This window comes from Carcharodon carcharias, chromosome 6, assembly GCF_017639515.1.
Source record: "Carcharodon carcharias isolate sCarCar2 chromosome 6, sCarCar2.pri, whole genome shotgun sequence".
NCBI lineage: Eukaryota > Metazoa > Chordata > Chondrichthyes > Lamniformes > Lamnidae > Carcharodon > Carcharodon carcharias.
In genome coordinates, this window is record NC_054472.1 from 28,002,384 (window position 1) to 28,021,761 (window position 19,378).

Genomic DNA, 19,378 nt, shown 5'->3' on the forward strand with positions numbered 1-19,378 from the left:
CATTCAAAAGCCGACTTTAGCACGAGAAGTGATAGCAATTTGTGATCAATCCTGGATAAGGAAGATATATTATAAACTCACATAAGCCAGGAGGATATTATGGCCAGGATTTTGAGGCCGTCGGGAAGGCACAGCGCGCCGGCCCAAGAGATGTCGTGAAACGGTCCACTGCCCGCGATCGAGCTCCGACTGTGATTTCACGCTGGCTGGCCAACCAACGGCGAGCCAGCGTGAAACGCGTGCCGAGAACCTCAGCGCTGCTGGAATTGGGGTGGGAGGAGGGCGAGCGCAGAAGTCTGTGCATGCGCAGGGGAGCCCACGCTGAAAACTCCCTGAGGGCACAGAGCCGCCTCAGGGAGCTAGGAATTGGAGAAATAGAAATAAAGAAAGTAAAGATGATATAAACATGTCCTCACAAGTGACTCAGTCACACGAAGAGAGACATGTTTAAAATGATGGTCAGAAATATTTAATGGATTTTTATTTGCCATTGGAAACCTCATCCGGTCCATGGATGAGGTTTCGTTCAAAATGCAAACGCTGTCTAGCCTATTCAACCTTAAGGTTGGATGGGCAGTGAAAAATACAAATGAATTCATTGCTTAAGGGCCTTAATAGGCCTCTTAATTGTTGGTGGGCGTGCTGCTGACTCTCGCGCGTACCTGCCGACCGAAGGGTTGCGAGAGCGCACGATGACGTTGGGACACTTCCCGATGTCATCGCACGTGATTTTATGCCCAATCAGGTCGGCTGTGCACCCGCCTGGTGAATGTAAAACCCTGCCCTGGGAGGAATTTTAACCGTGAAAAGCCATATCTGACAGCGGAGCAGGAAGCGGCCGCCACTTCCGCCTTCTTGCTTTTGTTGATTCCCACGCGATTCCAATTAAAATTTAAAGTGCTTTGGCGTGTGAGGGAGGCATGTGCAATTACACGACGGGGGAAACTTTTCGGCCTATAATAGAGCCTCCTGAACAAACAGGGAGGCTCTACGTTGCGGCCAAAGTTTTCGTGCCCAACTCCTTTGCAATTAACATAAGATGTATTGAGAGCACAAAGATGGCATGGGCGCTTCTCAATTTTAAATCTCATTGTGAGTATTTCACCTTACACTGATTTTGCTTTATTCATGAGTGTTATCATCGTTATTTGTGAAGGCTAGCTTAGTCAGAGAGCAAAATGTACTTTGCACACCTCATGGTTGACATGCATTGATGGTTACAGGGGAGTTAGGCACATTTCTTTATTGTGGTAGAAATGGTGTTGCGGTTTTGCATTCAATCTTTATTGAATGTCTATGTTAGTATCCAGTGTTGTCCTCGCCACTCTGTGGAACGTGGCTGAATTTGCACGCTCCTATGGCCCTCCCTTTTATGCATTATAAAGGAGGCTGTTCAAGATCACTGTCAGAGTGGATAATTGAAATGCTGTAGGTGAATTCAAAGGCTTGTAAGGACTCTGCCGGCTAACACCCTTAGATGGACCCACATGTTGGACAGTACTGAAGGCCACCCTCTAGGCCCTCATTTTCTGACCTTGACTGACTGTTTCCACCACACCCAGGACACCAGGCCCTTCCCAATCCACCTCTCCATGCTCTCAATCCCACCCTCTGCCCTCCTTTGGATCCCTCTTCCACTCCTCCATGCCCCTGAACCCACTCCACACCGCCTCCCTCCCGCCACTGACTCACCGTTGCTGGTCCCGAGGCTCCATGCAAGCTGCCATTATCTTGCTCCCCTCCTCGTGCAGCAGAGTTCAACAAGGAAAATCGCTGCCCTCAGACACAACTGCACAAAGCCGACTGTTGCACATTGCCCTTAAATGACCGTGAACTGGATCCACAGGATTCTTGTGCGCTGCTGATTTTATCATGGAGGTAGGATGTGATGATAAGTTTTAATATAAGACTATTTGTGGTGTGATAATGTATGACAAGTAGGAAACTGCCACAGTATAGCGTGGGACCTGACCCACCACAAACACACTGCATTTGAACTAAATTTGAACCTGCCATTGAAAAAGCTAAATTTTGGCTCCTGCCTAATTAAGTCACCCTGACCGTCACACTTCCCATTCCTGCAGGTCCCATAAAATCACCCCCCGCCCCCCACCCCAACCCCGCAAAGTAACTGAAGGCCAGCGATAAAAATTACAACAATCAACTCTGCAAAGCTTTGCATGACTGAAGCTCACCTTTATTTGACATAGGGAGGTGCTTGAGTCCTCACCCCGCCAGCTCAGGAATCCATGCATTATCAACATAGGCTGGATACCAGGATTCAACCATGAAGCAAGTTAAATGATTGCCCCAGGAGAATGTGAAAGAAACAAAAGCTGTCTTTCTAAATGCTCAGTATCAGATTGATCTTGCCATTTGCAAAGGACATTGCCCTTAGGGGATAAAGGAGTAAGATTAGAGGATAATTTTTCTAAGCCAATGGTCCCTTGGAAAGTTGAATATTGAGACCAGTCTAAACTTAAAATCATGAGTGATGCAAACCAAGCGTGCCGAATCACACACCTGGATATCAGATCCCCACTCCCATTCTGCGAAGCTCGATGTGGGAGCAAGAATAATGAACAATGACTCTACCGTTCCATTCCCACTAGCTACCTGTAATGGGGAAAGCCGGTAAAATCTAAATATGCTTTTAGTTTCCAAATGATGCAGTCATGTTTTACAACTGCCTGTGTGGTATTCATTCTGATCAATTCAAATCCTATTGAAAATGAAAAAGTCCATTTACATAATCATGGGAAAAATTTTCCCCTCGTTGTGGGGGGGGGAAGTACGGGAGCAGGCACGGGCGCAGGCGGGCACGCCTCCAAGGGCACGCCACCATTTTACGTTGGCGGGACAATTAAGGTGATGCGCTCCCTGTGCGGGCATGGGGGGTGGATTCCCTCAGCTGGGAGTGTGCTCTTTTGCGCATGCGCGAGACAGAGTGCACTCATCTCCCTGAGGCTAAGTGCTGCATCAGGGAGATAGGCCTGGAATTAAAAATTGTAATACGAGTGATAGAAAAATTTCCCTGACATGACCCCTCATGTGACACTGTCACATGAGTTGCGACATGTCCATAACTTTTTTTGAAACTTTCATTGAAAATTTAAATACCCTCACGAAACCTCATCTCGCCCGTGGATGAGGCTTCATGCTTTTTCTGAAGCTTTCCAACCTGCAGGTCCATTAACGATTTTAATTAGTTTCTCAATGGCCTCGCTAGGCCGTTGACAGGTCGGCAGGCGCACAGCTGACTTGGCTGCACCCCCAATGACCTGAAAATGGAAATGAAGCCGGGTGATGTGGGGAGTTCCACCCGATATCATCCTACGTCATTTTACACGTTGGCGAGCAGGCCCTGCCCCTGCTTGCCAATGGGAAAATTCTTCCCCATGTGTATTGAGTTGAGTGTACTACATGGGGAGAATTTTCTCCATGTCGGGCAGGCCGAGCGAGAACGAATGCAGACTCGATTGTGAACGGTGATCAGGCCAGCACCACCATTTTATGCCGGCTGGCCAATTAAGGCCCGCCCAGCGTCCTTCATGACTCCCGTGCGTAGCAGGAGCGGGTTGGCGGTGGCGGGCATGCTCAGCCCGTTGGGCCCAATGGCGACCCTTCGGCCTGTATAAAGGAAGGCCTGGCAGCCTTGGAAATGCTGCTCACAATGGCTGGGCGATGGGCTCTGCAGGGGTGCAATGGAGGTGACACAAGTCTGGAGGGTAGGCCGTCGGGGCAGGCCAGGCCCAAGGGTAGGCAGGCGGGGCAGTGTGCCCCTTGTTTTTCAGGCGAGTGCCTTGCTGCCCTCCTGGAGGAGGTGCCAGGGTGGCGGGAGGTCCTTCTTCCAAGGGACAGGAGGTGGAGGCCCCTCCCCACCTGACCAAACGTGCGTGGGAGGAGGTGGTCGAGAGTATTAGCTCCCATGATCTGGTGCAGCGCACAGGGCTCCAGAGCCGCAAAAGGTTCAATGATCTCCTGCACTCAGGAAGGGTGAGTACCATGTTGCCTTAAGTCACTTAATACAGTCATCACCCTTTCCCCCCAATGCCCACCACCCCCCGCGCACCCCCCCCCCCCCCTCCCCCCCACCCACATCCCCACCAACTCTGAGCGCAGTAACATCATTGAATCCCTCACGACATGGATCCCTTGCTGGGTGTGCCAGCAGAGATTGCCCATGCCTTGTTCACCCTGAGAGGGTTGAGCTAGGATGTGTTCTGCATCCACAGCATGTGTGATACTGACATCCAAAGTGTTGAATGGGTTTGAAAGTCAAGGGTCTGCACCTAGGTGGAGTGCTGGAACTGGGAAACATGTTAAAGTCAGGGTGTTAACATGCTGGGAGGTTAACTTCCAGGTGGCGGGGCACCAATCCAGCTGCTGGTGTTTGAGCTCCACGTGCTTGTGCCTCCTTGCTTAGCAAAGTGACATCTTGTGGTGCCACATGTGAAGGAGGCAGCATTTGGCCAATGGTGGGGAGGGGGTCAGTCCTGGCTTGTTTGGGTGAGTGTGCGGCAGCTGCTGGGTGATGAAGAACTGGAGTCCTGCAATGTCCCACTCTGGCTGGGGTGGCAGGAATGCGATGTGAATCCAGGTGCAGGCTGCACTAATCCATGCTCTTCTCTCCTTTTCAGGGGAAGACTGAGCACAATTCCACCGAGCGAATGTGGACTGGAGGAGGGCAGGCCCAGTTGGCCATCCTAATGGCTTTCAAGCAGCAGGCCATGGATCTGGAGAGGCGCCATGCCCCCAGGTCCACCGGTGGTGATGAGGCTGGGGTGCCATAGGGAGGTATGCTTGGTGAGCACTCAAATCACTGTGTGTGTCACAGAAGCCCTGGCACTGCTGGATGCTCCCTGATTGAAGTTAGCAACATGGATTTACCATTGATTATGGAAGGATGAGCGCATAGTGACCCGGGGGAGCGGCATGCAAATTAACATTGTCTGCACTGTAACTAATCAAATGTCCTTTTTCTTCCTTTCAGCATCACTGGAGCAGGGCCAGGAGGAGGAGGCAGGGGGACCACCTCTCATCCCTGAAGCCTCAGAGCAAATGCACTCTCCAACGTCACACCATCTCAGCCAGGCAGACACCAGCGCAGATATTAGCACCTCGGTGGGAATTAGATCTTCAGCTATTGTCCCAGGGCAAGGTGGTGAGGGCACTTCACACTTGCTTGAGCTGCAGGCAGAGACAGTGAACGCCCAGGGCCACTTGTGTGTGGTCGGTTGCACTCTGGACGCGGGGGAAACCAGCAATCACTGCAAAGCCTCTGGCTTGCTCTGTCTAACTGGCATCATCCCAGCGGTGGTGGATGAAAGTCAATGCATGCCTGAATAGAGAATCTGTCACCTGCTTGACACAAGTGTGGACAGCTGATTGGGAGACACTGCAGAGATCACCTACTGACCCCTGGAAAGAGCTGGAGGCATAGAAGTTGACAGCAACTGTGACCTTTAGAGCTAATGGCACACAGTTTGTGGAGATCTCAGAGAAATCTATCATCTGACAGACGGAGGTGACTGTCTCCCTTGAGAGGACGAGCCTCCTTCGGCACTGGACCTCAGATATATTGAGGTAGCTGCTTCGCTGCCTGTAAACCCTGGCAGCAGGATATTGGTGTGTTCTGTGGACCCTTCTGCCATGCACTTCCTGCTGGCTGTGGACCCGTTGTGCCTGCGCCTCTCCTCCCAAAGGTGGTTCTCCTGGAGGCTGAATGTAGACTCCTGGCCTCCTCCCCCTTCTGGCTTTCCCTTCCTCCTCAGAGGAGGTGCCTCCAGTGGAGATCACAACTCCCATTCCCAGGCTAAGGGGAGCCTTTCTGAAAGCTGCAGGCCTTAGAAATGATTTCTACTGTAGAGTCCTGACGAGGCTTTTATTCCTGTCCTAGCAGTGGGTATGAATTTTGACGTCTTCCTGCTCTCTCAGGCAAGTAAAAGTTATTTTCACATTTAAATCCCTCAAACATCACATTCGTGACCCCTCTCATCTCTCTTATCCCACCCGTGGATGAAGATTGTACAAGTGTCTCCTACCCGCCTGCCCGTTGTGACGTCCTGAAGATTGCATGGGCTGTGAAAAATCAAGATCAATTGCTGCCTCAAGGGCCTTAACTGGACCGTTAATTGATGGCGGGCATGCCTCTGAACTTATAGCATGCCCACCTTCCCAAATATCGCGATGGCACACGGTGATGTCGGGACCGTCGTCCAACATCACCGTGCGTCATTTTACGCGCAGGCATGTGGGACCCATCCCCACACACCAATGGGGAAATTCTGGCCCATAGATAAGAACAATCACACAAGAAGTTAACATTTTCCACACTCATTTCAATCCATGATTTTTCCGGAGTTACTTCCTTGTGTTCCTTCCCACATCATAACATATAATTGGTTACCAGAGTGTTCATGGTTTAAGTAGACTTATAATTAGTTAACAGCAAAATAATTGTTCACAAGTGTTCTGCTTCTGTTGAGGTTGCATTAGTGGCAATATTAAAGATGTGTGGTCAGATTTCCAAAGTAATTGTTCTATGTACAATTATAGTGTAAAAATATTTGGACATAATTTTAAAAGTTGCAATTAAACTTTATACTTACATTCATGGCATTTTCAAAGTTATTTTATCAGCTGATTACATAGTTCTCACAGAACTGTACCTTGATATCATTTGTTGATGCCATGCTAACAAATCTGTCCATGATTTATTGTTCATTTTATATTTTGGATGAGCAGATTGTCTATGTGCATTGCACACTGACTGGACAAACAGATTAGTTTTATCTTAAGTGGGATTTAAAGTCATCATATTGGATTACACGTGGGCACTTGCAGAGCATAAGCAATGACTTTGAAATTTGTAATGACACCAATTAACAGTCTTGATGACACTTGAAAATTCTAATAGTTTTGCATCATTGCTTTAGGACAAAAAGGTAAATGTCAAAGCATTTGATACAGATATAAGATGATGTGAATGTGCTGCACATTATAATACTGTATTCGGATCGAATACATATCAATTTTTAAAAAGTGAGTGCGTTGGGCAAGTGGGTGGGGGGGGGGTCCAATCAGGTTTAAAAATTAGTTTTGATTGGAATTCCTTATACATTTGTAAACATTCAGTTAAAAGAAACATACTTAAATGATATGACTGCAATGTTCTTAATCTGTCTGGCCCAGCTCTGTACTGTCTCAAAACAGATTTGAAGCAGTGGACTAGGTTTGCGTAGTGCAACCAGAATTGCAGATCTCCATTGAAAACTATGAAGTATTTACACCAAAAAGCTTTTTCCTTTGAGAACAACACCCCATTTAGAATGACGTTACTTTTAAAATGTTAATGATTGTCCATTAATTGTAACTAATATATTTAACCCAATTACAAAAACCTCTACCAAAGTGAGCTACGTTCACCCACGTCTCTTCATAAATGTTTTGAAGGCTAGAATTTTTGACATGGTTTTCATCACCAATCCCCATTTCTCTTTGGAACTGTGCAACTTCTGCATCTAAGGAAAACAGGGGCAGATAAGTAGGAGTTCTGTAGTAATCCTGTAATTAAGACCGTGTGATATTTCTTGGTTTTGCGCACAAATTTCCAAATTTAGGGCAGGCAGGATGCCAAGTGCAACTGACACCTATGTTAATGGGTGGCAAGCTTGGCAGACGATCCAGCTGTACAGGGGACTTCATTTAAAGGACCCTTTGCGAAGGTCTGATGAATAGTTTTGAGGCTACTTCTGCTGCTTTTTTCATGATTTTTGATTTCTCTCCTTAAGCTTCTGAGAACCTGCCTGAGTATTGTTCCGATGCAATTTTTTCTACACATGGGTTTCCGATCTGAACTTCCATAAAGCTGAATTATTTTTTAATAAACATTTTTTTATTAGTTTCTTAAGAATTTATATTTACCATTTATAAAACTTTTTAAACAGAGATTTTTTCAGGAAAAAGAGAAGAGCAATGAAGAGATGCTACAATGTCAAGCTACATTAGAGTTGTTATATGCTGACCCACTGGCACCCTTATACCTGCATCTACAGACAAAGGCACAGGCTATGTTTTCGAAGAGGATTAGTGTCTGGGAAAGCTCTAGTTCTTGAAGGAAACCTTGATCCGATGTCACAAAAATGAGATGTGAATGTTCAACTTACTGTAATATATGAAAGTCCTTCAGAAACACCTAATCACAGTATGCAATGCTACGAGTAATACTCCATGAAAGAAGATGCATCAAGCATATTAACACTAGCCTAGCCTGATTTGCCACACCCAGCAGGATGCCACCAACCATACTTACAGCCCCTGGTACACCACAACTATCATGGAAAACTGTCTTCATAAGGTTCTAGTCAGAACAGAACCAGTTACAGCAACCATTTGAGTGGTTAAGATACACAACAGTGAGTGATGACAAGAGTGAGCTGTAGACTCAAACCTGCTTCCATCCCTTTTCAAACCTGTTTCTGTGTTGACCCATGTGGGTTTTTTCATCTGCCTCATGCAATAATACCTCAACATCAGCAACCATCCAACAGAAGATTAGGTACTGAAAGATTGAATCACTTGTCTGCAGGATCATGCCTCCACATTTTTGTCTTCCAATTCTTATCCATCTTCCCCATTGGCTTTGGCAAAGACTGGTAGAGTTTCATATAAGACACACTGCAGGGATTCACCAATGCTCCTTTAACAGCACCTTCCAAACCCACGGTCACTGCCATTTAGAAGGACAAGGACAGCAGACGTATGGGAACACCGCCACCTGGAAGTTCCCTCCAAGTCAGCCACCATCCTGACTTGGAAATATATTGCTGTTCCTTCACTGTCACTGGGGCAAAATCCAGGAATTCCCTTGCAAATAGCATTGTGGGTGTACCCACACCACATGGACTGCAGTGGTTCAAGAAGGCAGCTCATCACCACCTTCTCAAGGGCAACTAGGGATCGACAATAAATGCTGGCCCAGCCAGTGAAGCTCACATTCCGTGAATATTTTTTAAAAAATTGTGAATGTAAATTCTTGAGAAACTTATAAAAATGCTTATTCAAAGATAGGTCTTGAGCATTTCCGAAAGGTGAAAGCATTTTTGTCCCCTGTTCTGACAATTCACTTTAGTTGCCTACATACATTTAAATTTCACCTACAACATTTTTATCATCCCATCACTGGACCCTGCACACATCAAAATTGAATAATGTAAATAATCATGCAAAGGAACTGACCTGGAAAGTTATGCTTAATGTTTGTATTCTATCCAGATTTGCATCAACTCTTAATCATGGCATGAGCACCCTAAGGGCAGATGATTTGATGCATTTACATCACCAGTCAAAAATCTTCCCCATTGAGTTAATGTGCAGAATATTTAAAAGAAGGTTTTTTTCCAGGTGAAGTATCTTTCAAATATAAATTAAGCTACATTCTGTTGCTTTTGGGGTATTCTTAATTTTAAAGAAAATTGACACCATTCTGTTTTACATTGGAAATTTTGTTCCTCCCTGCTAGCCACCATTTTAGAATGCATACGCAAAGTCTCATACTTTGTGGGTTGCTTTTAGTACTTAGAAATGTGTTTCTAAGAGCAGGTAGGTGCTTACTAATTATTTTATCTTGCCTTATTTAATTTAGTTCTCCAGCAATTTTCTCTGGTGGTCTTGTGTCTATCTGCCCATCTGTCTGAATTCCCTGGTGATTTTTATATCTGTTGAATCAGTTTCCTGGCAGCCTAATGGGCTGCACTGCATTTAAATCAGCAGCTGTTTACTAGGATCTGAATCTAAGCTACTTCTCATGTCCAAGAGGGAACTTACTTAGATTGGAGCAGGAAATTACACTAAGAAGAAGATAGACAGATTAAATAAATGAATGGGAAAAACTGGCAGGTGGAGTTCAACATGAGGAAATGTGAGGTTGTCTACTATTGATGTAGAAAATGTACATAGGACAACAAACGCAGAGGAGGAAAATGATGTTACTGACTGTGTGCACAGACCTTTAGATTTTAATGATCTGAGTACATGAACGGTCAAATCCTTTTCCCTCTCCACATTTCCTAGATTCTCACCATTAAGAAAATATTCTGATGAAAGGTCATTCACTTGAAATGTTGGCCTGAATTTTCAGGGAGAGGGGCTTGCTCGCCAAGGTGTAAAATGACACGAGGTGATGTCGGGCATGGATGATAAATTTGAAGGCCACCTGGGCTCTTCGTCTGCCTTAAGGTTGGACGGGCAGCTCAGTTAAATAACTTAATTGGTGTTTAAATGACCTTAACAGGCCTTTGACAGTTCGGCAGGTGCGCAGCCAACTCCGGTGTGCGCCCGCCGCACTCAAGATCTGAATGACACGCGGTGATGTCAGGATGCCCGCTCGACATCATTGCGCGTCATTTTATGTGTCGGCGACCTGAAAATTCTGGCCCTGGGTTTGAATCCCCACTATGGCAGATGGTGGAATTTGAATTCAGTTAAAAAAAAATCTGGAATTAAAAACATGATGATGACCATGAAACCATTGTCAATTGTCGTAAAAACCCATCTGCCCCCAGTGCCCCCTCAGTAGGGCAATTAGGGATGGCCAATAAATGCTGGCCTATACAGCGACACCCAGATCCCATGAATGAATAAAAAAGAAGTCTGGGGACATATACTTTGGATGATTCCTAAACTTTCCATTACTTTCAGAAAGGAAAAGATTATGCTGTGTGAAAGGTATTTGGACATTAACAGCAAAGGGGTAACAACTCCTCAGACTGGTGTAATAAAATTCATGTTCAAGCTGCAAAATAAAAACAAGATATATCAGAGCTGACGTGTAGCAGCAACAAGAAAGGTTATAACAGGAAGAGCTCTGGAGAATCTTCCACAGGAGAATTAAGACCGCAGTTGGCTTGGTTGTGAGACCACAGAGAACCACTTCACCTGTTGCTGAAACTGTCCCATAGCAAAAGTGCACCTAATGTCCTTTTACTGCTATGTCCATGTTGCTGCTTTGCTGATACTAGAAGTCAATGTTGAATAAAGAGCAATTGCTGTTTCAAAATACACAGGAGATCTTTAGAATGATGAAAGAATTTGATAGGGTGGATGTGGAGAAGTTGTTTCCAGTTGTGAATGAGTCCAGAACAAAACTGCATAAATAAAAGGTTAACAGATCAAATAAAGAATTTTGTAGAGATGTCTTTATGTAGAGAGTGATGAGACTGTGGAACCTTCTGCCATATAGAATGATTGGAGCCAATAGCATTGATGCATTCAATAGGAAGCTTGATTCATACATGATGGAAAGGGAATCAAGGGATATGGGGACTGGGTGAAATGAGGTAATTGAACACTAAAATAAAAGCAAAATACTGTGGATGCTGGAAATCTGAAATAAAAACAGAAGTACTGAAAAAACTCAGCAGGTCTGTCATCATCTGGTGGAGAGAGAAACAGAGTTAATGTTTTGAATCCAAAATGACTCTTTTTTGGAACTCAGGAAAGTCTATGGCCTCTGAGCTGCTCTTGTAGCCATATGGCTGATCCAGTTCAGTTTCTGGTCAATAGTAAACCCCAGGAAGTTAATAATGAGGGTTTCATTGATGGTAATGCCATTGAATGTCAAGGAGAATGGTTGGATTCTCTCTGGTTAGAGATGGTCACTGCCTGGCACTTGAGTGACGCGAATGTCACTTGCCACTTAACAGCCCAAGTCCGAATGTTGTCCAGGTCTTGCTGCATTTGGACATGGATTGCTTCGGAGTCTGAGGAGTTGTGAATGGTGCTGAACATTGTACAATCATCAGCAAACATCCCCACTTCTGACCTTATGATGGAAGGAAGGTGATTGATGAAGCAGTTGAAAATGGTTGGGCCTGGCACACTACCCTGAGAAACTCCTGCAGTGACGTCCTGGAACTGAGATGATTGTGCTCCAACAACCAGAACCATCTTTCTTTGAGCTAGGTATGACTCCAACCAGCAGAGAGTTTTGCCCCGATTCCCCTTCACTCCATTTTTTCCTAGGGCTCCTTGATGCCACACTCGGTCAAATGTGGCCTTGATGTCAAGGGTTGTCACTCTCACCCCACCTCTTGAGTTCAGCTCTTTTGTCCATGTTTGGACCAAGGCTGTAATGAGGTCAGGAGCCAAGTGGCCCTGGTGGAAGCCAAACTGGACATCAGTCAGCAGGTTATTGCTATTTGATCGCACTGTTGATGATGCCTTCCATCTCTTTCCTGATGATTGAAAGTAGACTGCTGGGGTGGTAATTTGCCAGGTTGGATTTGTCCTGCTTTTTATGGACATGACATACTTGGGCAAATCACCACATTTTTGGGTAGATGCCAGTGTTGTAGCTATACTGGAATAGTTTGGCTAAGGGTGTTGGCTACTACTGCTAGGATGTTGTCAGGGCACATAGCCTTTGCAGTAACTAGCATGCTTTATTGATATCATATGGAATGAAGTAAATTGGTTCCCTGGCACCTGTGATGGTGGGAACCACAGGAGGAGGCCAAGATGGATAATCCTAGTCACTCTTTTGCTGAGCTCCACCATCATTATGGACGGGGATGTTTGAATGTTGGTAATGCCATGCAACATGATGGAGGGCATCCTCAGTGTGAAGACGGGTCTCCATCTCCACAAGGACTGTGTGAGGGTCACTCCTACTAATTCCATAATGGACAGATGCATCGGCAACAGATAGAATAGTGTAGACGAGATCAAGTAGGTTTTTCTGCTTGTGTTCTGCTTCCAGTGCCTTCAGTCATTTCTTGGCATCACATGGAATTCACCTCGGGAATAATTCCTGCAGAGGCTTCAATTATCTTGGAAGTCATCATGTTTAGTTCTACCATATGCTGCAATCAGTCATATAGCCAAATTCCACTGCAGAAACAGCTAGTGGACGTAAAAGTGAAAACAGCATTAAATATTTGTATTAGGCTGGTTTCAGGCTACTTCTGGTTATATTGTAAATGTCAGGCAATTAGCTGTGCACTGATGTGTGATACAGATCATAGAAACTTTTCTTGCTCAAGCCACATGGTTTATCTCCTTCCTCATGGGCGCCCCACAGAAACATGAAAGGTCTAAATCCACAGCACATTAACCAACCCAGATATTAAGTTCTTTCTCCTCTTGCACCACCGCCAGTGACATTCAAGTGGGAAGTCTGCAGCACTTGCTGCTGAAGAGGTGCCCTTTCTCTGCTTTACTTTATGGCTCTTCACTGATTCCATTAGAGAAATGAGCCAGTCTTTGACCAATGCAACACTTTTCGTACCTCTTTTTATGAAGTAACTTGTTTCTCCAGTTTTAAATGGCAGAACGTTTGTTCCTTTAAGATAGAGCAGCCATTTAAATGCTTCAGCAGAATACAATTTCCTGCCTCTTCCCAAGGAGTAAGTTCACATTCAGAGGCATCGCTGAATCAGTATTTTGTGATTTATCTCATCTTCTCTCCAATTTTCAAGCTTGGTACTTTTGTATGTGTCTTGCTCAATGTCTGTTGGCTCTTCCTTTAGGTTATTTTTAAATATAATTTTACCAGTGCAAATGAACTATGCATTATTTCAAGGATTAAAAAAAATAGAAATATAGAAAATTGGAGCAGGAGTAGGCCATTCAGTCCTTTGAGCCTGCTCCGCCATTCAGTATGATCATGGCTGATCTTCTATCTTAAAGCCATATTCCTGCTTTCTCTCCATACCCTTTGATACCCCTAATATACAAAAATTTATCAATTTCTTTCTTGAATATTCTCAGTGACCTGGCCTTCACAGTCTTCTGTGGTAGAGAATTCCACAGGTTGACCACCCTCTGAGTGAAGAAATCTTCTCAGTCCTAAATGGCCTGCCCCGTATCCTGAGACTGTAACCCCTGGTTCTAGACTCCTCAACCAGGGGAACATCCTCCCTGTTAGAATTTTGTACGTTTCAATCAGGTCCCTCTCATTCTTCTAAACTCTAGTCGAATCAATCTCTCCTTATACGATATCAGCCTAGTGAACATTCACTGCACTGCTTCTTTGGCAAGTATATCCTTTCTTAGGCAGGGAGACCAAAACTGCACGCAATACTCCAGGTGTGGTCTCACCAAGGCCCTGTATAACTGCAGTAAGATATCCCTACTTCTGAACTCAAATCCTCTTGCAATAAAGGCCTACATACTATTTGCATTTCTAATTCCTTGCTACACCTGCCTATCTCCTTTCATTGACTGGTGTACAAGGACATCCAGATCCCTTTGTACATCCAAATTTCCCAATAAATAACCACTTAAATAATACTCTGCCTTTCTGTTTTTCACACCAAAGCATATAATTACAGACTTATCCATCTTATACTGCATCTGCCACATGTTTGCCTCCACACACAACTTGTCTAACTTGTGCTGAAGTCTCCTTGCATCCTCCTCACAACTTATAACCCCGCCCAGTTTTGTGTCATCAGAAAACTTGGAAATATTGCATTTGTTCCCTCATCCAAGTTGTTTATATGCATCATGAATAGGTGGGGCCCAAGTACTGATCCCTGCGGTACACCACTAGTCACTGCCTGCCACCTGGAAAAAGACCCATTTATTTCCACTCTCTGTTTCTGGTCTGTCAACCAATTCTCAATCCAGGCTAGCATATTACCCCCAATCCCATGTGCTTTAGTTTTATCCACTAGCCTCTTATGTGGGACCTTATCAAAAGCCTTCTTGAAATCCAAATACACCACATCGACTGGTTCTCCTTTATCTATTCTACTAGTTACAGCCTCAAAAAATTCCAGAAGATTAGATAATCATGATTTCCCTTTCATAAACCCAGCCTGACTTTGTCTAATCCAGTTAACGCTTTCCAAATGTTCTGTTACCACGTCCTTTATAATAGACTCTAGCATTTTCCCCACTACTAATATTAGGCTAACTGGTCTGTAATTCTCTGTTTTTTCTCTCCCTCCTTTTTTAAATAGTGGGGTTACATTTGCCAACCTCCAATCTGTAGGTACTGCTCCAGGATCTATAGAATTTTGGAAGATGACCATCAATGCATCCAATATTTCCAGGGCCATTTCCTTTAGTAATCTGGGATGTAAATTATCAGGCTCTGGGGATTTTTCAGCCTTTAACCCCATTAATTTCTCTAGCACCATTATTTTACTAATACTGATTTTCTTCAATTCCTCCCTCTCACTAGACCCTTGGGTCCCTAACATTTTGGGGGGAATTGTTTGTGTCCTCTTTTGTGAAGACAGAACCAAAATAAGAGTTCAATTCTTCTGCCATTTCTTTGTTCCCCATTATAGTTTCCCCTGTTTCTGACTGTAAAAAGACCTACATTTGTCTTTGCTAATCTTTTTCTCTTCACATATTTATAGAAGCTTGTACAGTCAGGTTTTATGTTCCCTGTAAATTTAATCTCATTCTCCATTTTCCCCTTCTTAATTAATTTTTTTGTCTACTTTTTCTGATTTCTAAACTGCTCCTAACCTCAGACTTGCTGCTTTATCTGGCAATTTCATATGTCTCCTCTTTGGATCTAATACTATCCATAATTTATTTTGTAAGCCATGGTTGAGCCACCTTTCCTGTTTTATTTTTGCGTCAGACAGGAATGAATAATTGTTGTAATTCATGCATACATTCCTTAAGTATTAGCCATTGCCAATCCATCATTGCCAACTCGCGCTTCATACCCTTGTAGTTCCCTTTATTTAGATTCAAGACCTTAGTTTTGGATTCAACTTCCTCATTCTCCATCCTAATGATCAATTCTATCATTTTATGGTCGCTCTTCCCCAAGGGATCTCACACAACAAAATTGCTAATTAATCCTTTCTCATTGCACTATACCCAGCCTAGGATTGCCTGCTCTCTAATTGGTCCCTCAATGTATAGGTCTAAAAAACCATCACATACATACTCCAGGAAATCCTCCTCTACAGTATTATTGCTAGTTTGGTTTGTCCAATCTATTTGTAGATTAAAGTCACCCATGATTACAGATACACCCTTAGTGCATGCATCTCTAATTTCCTATTTAATGCCTTCTCTTAGATCTCCATTACTGTTTGGGGGCCCATAGACAACCCCCACCAATGTTTTCTGCCCCTTGGTGTTTCTTACCTCCAACCAAATAGATTCCACATAATGGGGCAACATTTTCCCCCTGTTGGAGGAATGTGCGGGAATGGGCGGGCGGGTTCCCAATCGGTGCCTCCGGTCAGGGGTGCGCCGCCATTTTACGTGGGCGGGCCAATTAAGGCCCACCCAGCGCGACGTACACTCAGAAGCGCTCCCTGTGCGGGCAGAGGGGATTCCCTGAGCTGGGAGTGCGCTTTTTCATGCATGCGCGGGAAAGAGTGGACAGATCTCCCCGAGGCAAAGTGCCGCCTCAGGGAGATCACTGGAAGTTTAAAAAATTTGTGGAGGTGTGGAAAAAAAAATCCTGATATGGGCCCTCATGTGACACTGTCACATGAGCTGGGACATGTCAATTTCTTTAGTTTCAACATTTCATAAACATTTTAAAGCCCTCATGAAACCTCATCCCGCCCGTGGATGAGGCTTCATGTTTTTTATAAAGGCCGCCTGGCCTCCTTGCCTGCCCACCAACCTTAAGATTGGACAGGCAGGTCCTTTAATTAGCTTAATTGCTTTTTTAAAGGTCTTAAGTGGCCGTTGGCAGTTTGGTGGGTGGGCAGCCAACTCGGCTGCGCGTCCATTGAACTGAAAATCTAAATGACGCGGGGTGATGTCGGGACACACGCCCAACGTCATCCTGCGTCATTTTACATGTCGTCCAGGGGGCCCCAGTCGCCAACCGGAAGATGCAGCCCATGGTTTTCCGAGCCAATATCATTCCTCGCTATTTCATTGATTTCCTCCTTTACAAATAATACTACCCCACCTCCTTTCCCTATTTGTCTGTCCTTCCTAAATATTGAATACCCCTGGATGTTCAGTTCTCATCCTTGGTCACACTGCAGCCATGTCTCCATAATTGCAACTGTATCATAACTGTTTCTACCTATTTGTGCTGTTAATTCATCTACCTTATTGTGAATGCTCCGTGCATTAAGATACAATGCCTTTAGACTTGTCTTTTTAAACTTGTTAGTCATCTTAGCTTCATTTTGCACTATGACCCCATTTATTTTTCGCCCTTGTTTTTTCTGCCTTCCACTTTTGCTTTTTACTTTTCTGTCTTTCGTTTCTATCCTTGTTTCCTCCTCCTCTGTCCCCCTGCTCAGGCTCCCATCCCCCTGCCATTCTAGTTTAAACCCTCCCCGACAGCACTAGCAAGCACTCCCCCAAGGACATTGGACCTGGTCCTGCCCAGAGGCAACCCATCCTGATTGTGCTGGTCCCACCTTCCCCGGAACCAGTCCCAATGTCCCAGGAATCTGAATCCCTCCCCCCTACACCATTTCCGCAGCCACGTATTCATCTGATATATCCCGAAATTTCTACTCTTGCTCACATGTGGCGCTGGTAATTATCCTGAGATTACTACCTTTGAGGTCCAACGTTTTAATATAAATCCTAACTCCCTATATTCAGCTTGTAGGACCTCATCCTTTTTTTTACCTATATCATTGGTATCAATATGTACCACGACCACTAGCTATTCACTCTCCCTCTTCAGGGTGCCCTGCAGCCTCTCTGAGACATCCTTGACCCTGGCACCAGGGAGGCAACATACCACCCTGGAGTCTCTTTTGCGGCCGCAGAAACACCTGTCTGTTCCCCTTACTATTGAGTCCCCTATCACTATAGACCTGCCACTCTTGTTCCTCCCCTCTTATGCAGCAGAGCCACCCGTGGTGCCATGGACTTGGCTCCTGCTGCTTTCCCCTGAGAAGTTGCCTCCCCCAACAGTATCCAAAACAGAATACCTGTTAGAGAGGGGGACGGCCACAGGGGACTCCTGTACTACCTCGTTCCTCAACTCCACCTAGTGGTCACCCATCCCCTTTAGGCCTATTCAATCTTTAACTGCAGTGTGACCACCTCCCTGAACGTGCTGTCCATGATAAGTTCAGCATCGTGGATGCTCCACAGCGAATCCACCTATTCTATTATTAAGCTATTAAAAGGCCTGAAGTTCACGTGATTGTTATTGTGACTTCCTTAAATCTAATCATTTAGGAATAATTAACCATTCAGCCACTTTAAATATCATCAGTAAAGTGAGAAAGCAACCCGTCCCCACCCCCCTGCCTTCCCGTAGACTGAACATAAATTGCTTTATTTTTCTGTTGTTGAAACAAGGATCAGTTTTGCTGCTAGTGATAACTTGATGGAAACAGTTGCCCAAACATAGTTTACAACTTTCCAAAATTCCTTTGATCTTAAGTGCTGCTGAAAAAAGGCATTTTGTTGAAGCTTTTCATCTTGCACTTATCAGGACAATTGCAAGAATACCAATGTCAGCTGAAGCAACAACGTTAGTCTGTATGAGAAGAAAGTTGCTTCCCCCTGACATTGGTATTCTTGTGATAATCCTTTGATCATTAAATGGGACTCTAGTTAAGCAAACTTTTGTCAGCCTATAGTTTACCTTTAGGATCTGAAGTTTTGCTATTATCTAGGAACACATTCAGTTTAAGCAAGTAGCCCATCTCACAAGTGAAGGAAATGTGCCCAAAATATCAAGGCATCACTCTAGATTGCGCTGTAGATTAGCAGCTGTTGAGAGTGATGAAATATTTATAGATGCTTAAACCAGAGTCAAGGAGCAATGAGATACTGACAGTGATTAAATGTCTAACATCCATTTCAAAATATTTTGAATTTTCAAGGTGCCTGAGATTAATACCATGAGAGATCTTCATTGATTGCTTCACATCTAATGTTGTCAGTCATTCCAAACAGGGATGAATTTAAATTGACATTGTATAAATGGCCTGCGGATGTGTAAGTGTGGTCAACGGGGTCAAGTTTCCAATTTTTCTTGATTGTCAGGCATTTAATGTCCGCATGTTTTTTGAATTCACAACCAGCATTTATCCTGGAGATATTTTTACAAGTATTTATTTGAAGTTCTCCTTGCCACATTTAATTTAATTTTTTCTTAATGCTGGTGAAATAACCCCTGGGTTGGTTATTTGGATTCTACACTGCAGGTCTACTGTATCTGGATTCGAATCAGTAAAGGTTTAAATTAGACCAGCTGAAATGATACTATTCATCTTGTACAAAGTCATCCTAGACTCTGACACAGTACTTCTTTTGCATATTTATTTAAAGAAATCAATGCCTCTCTAGAAATATCAGAGAAGAGGACTATAATCTAGAATTTTAGTACTGCTTTTTGTTGATACTTCTAAAACAACTATCAAAAGGAATAACCTTTCTTACCTATAAAGACAAATTTAAAGTT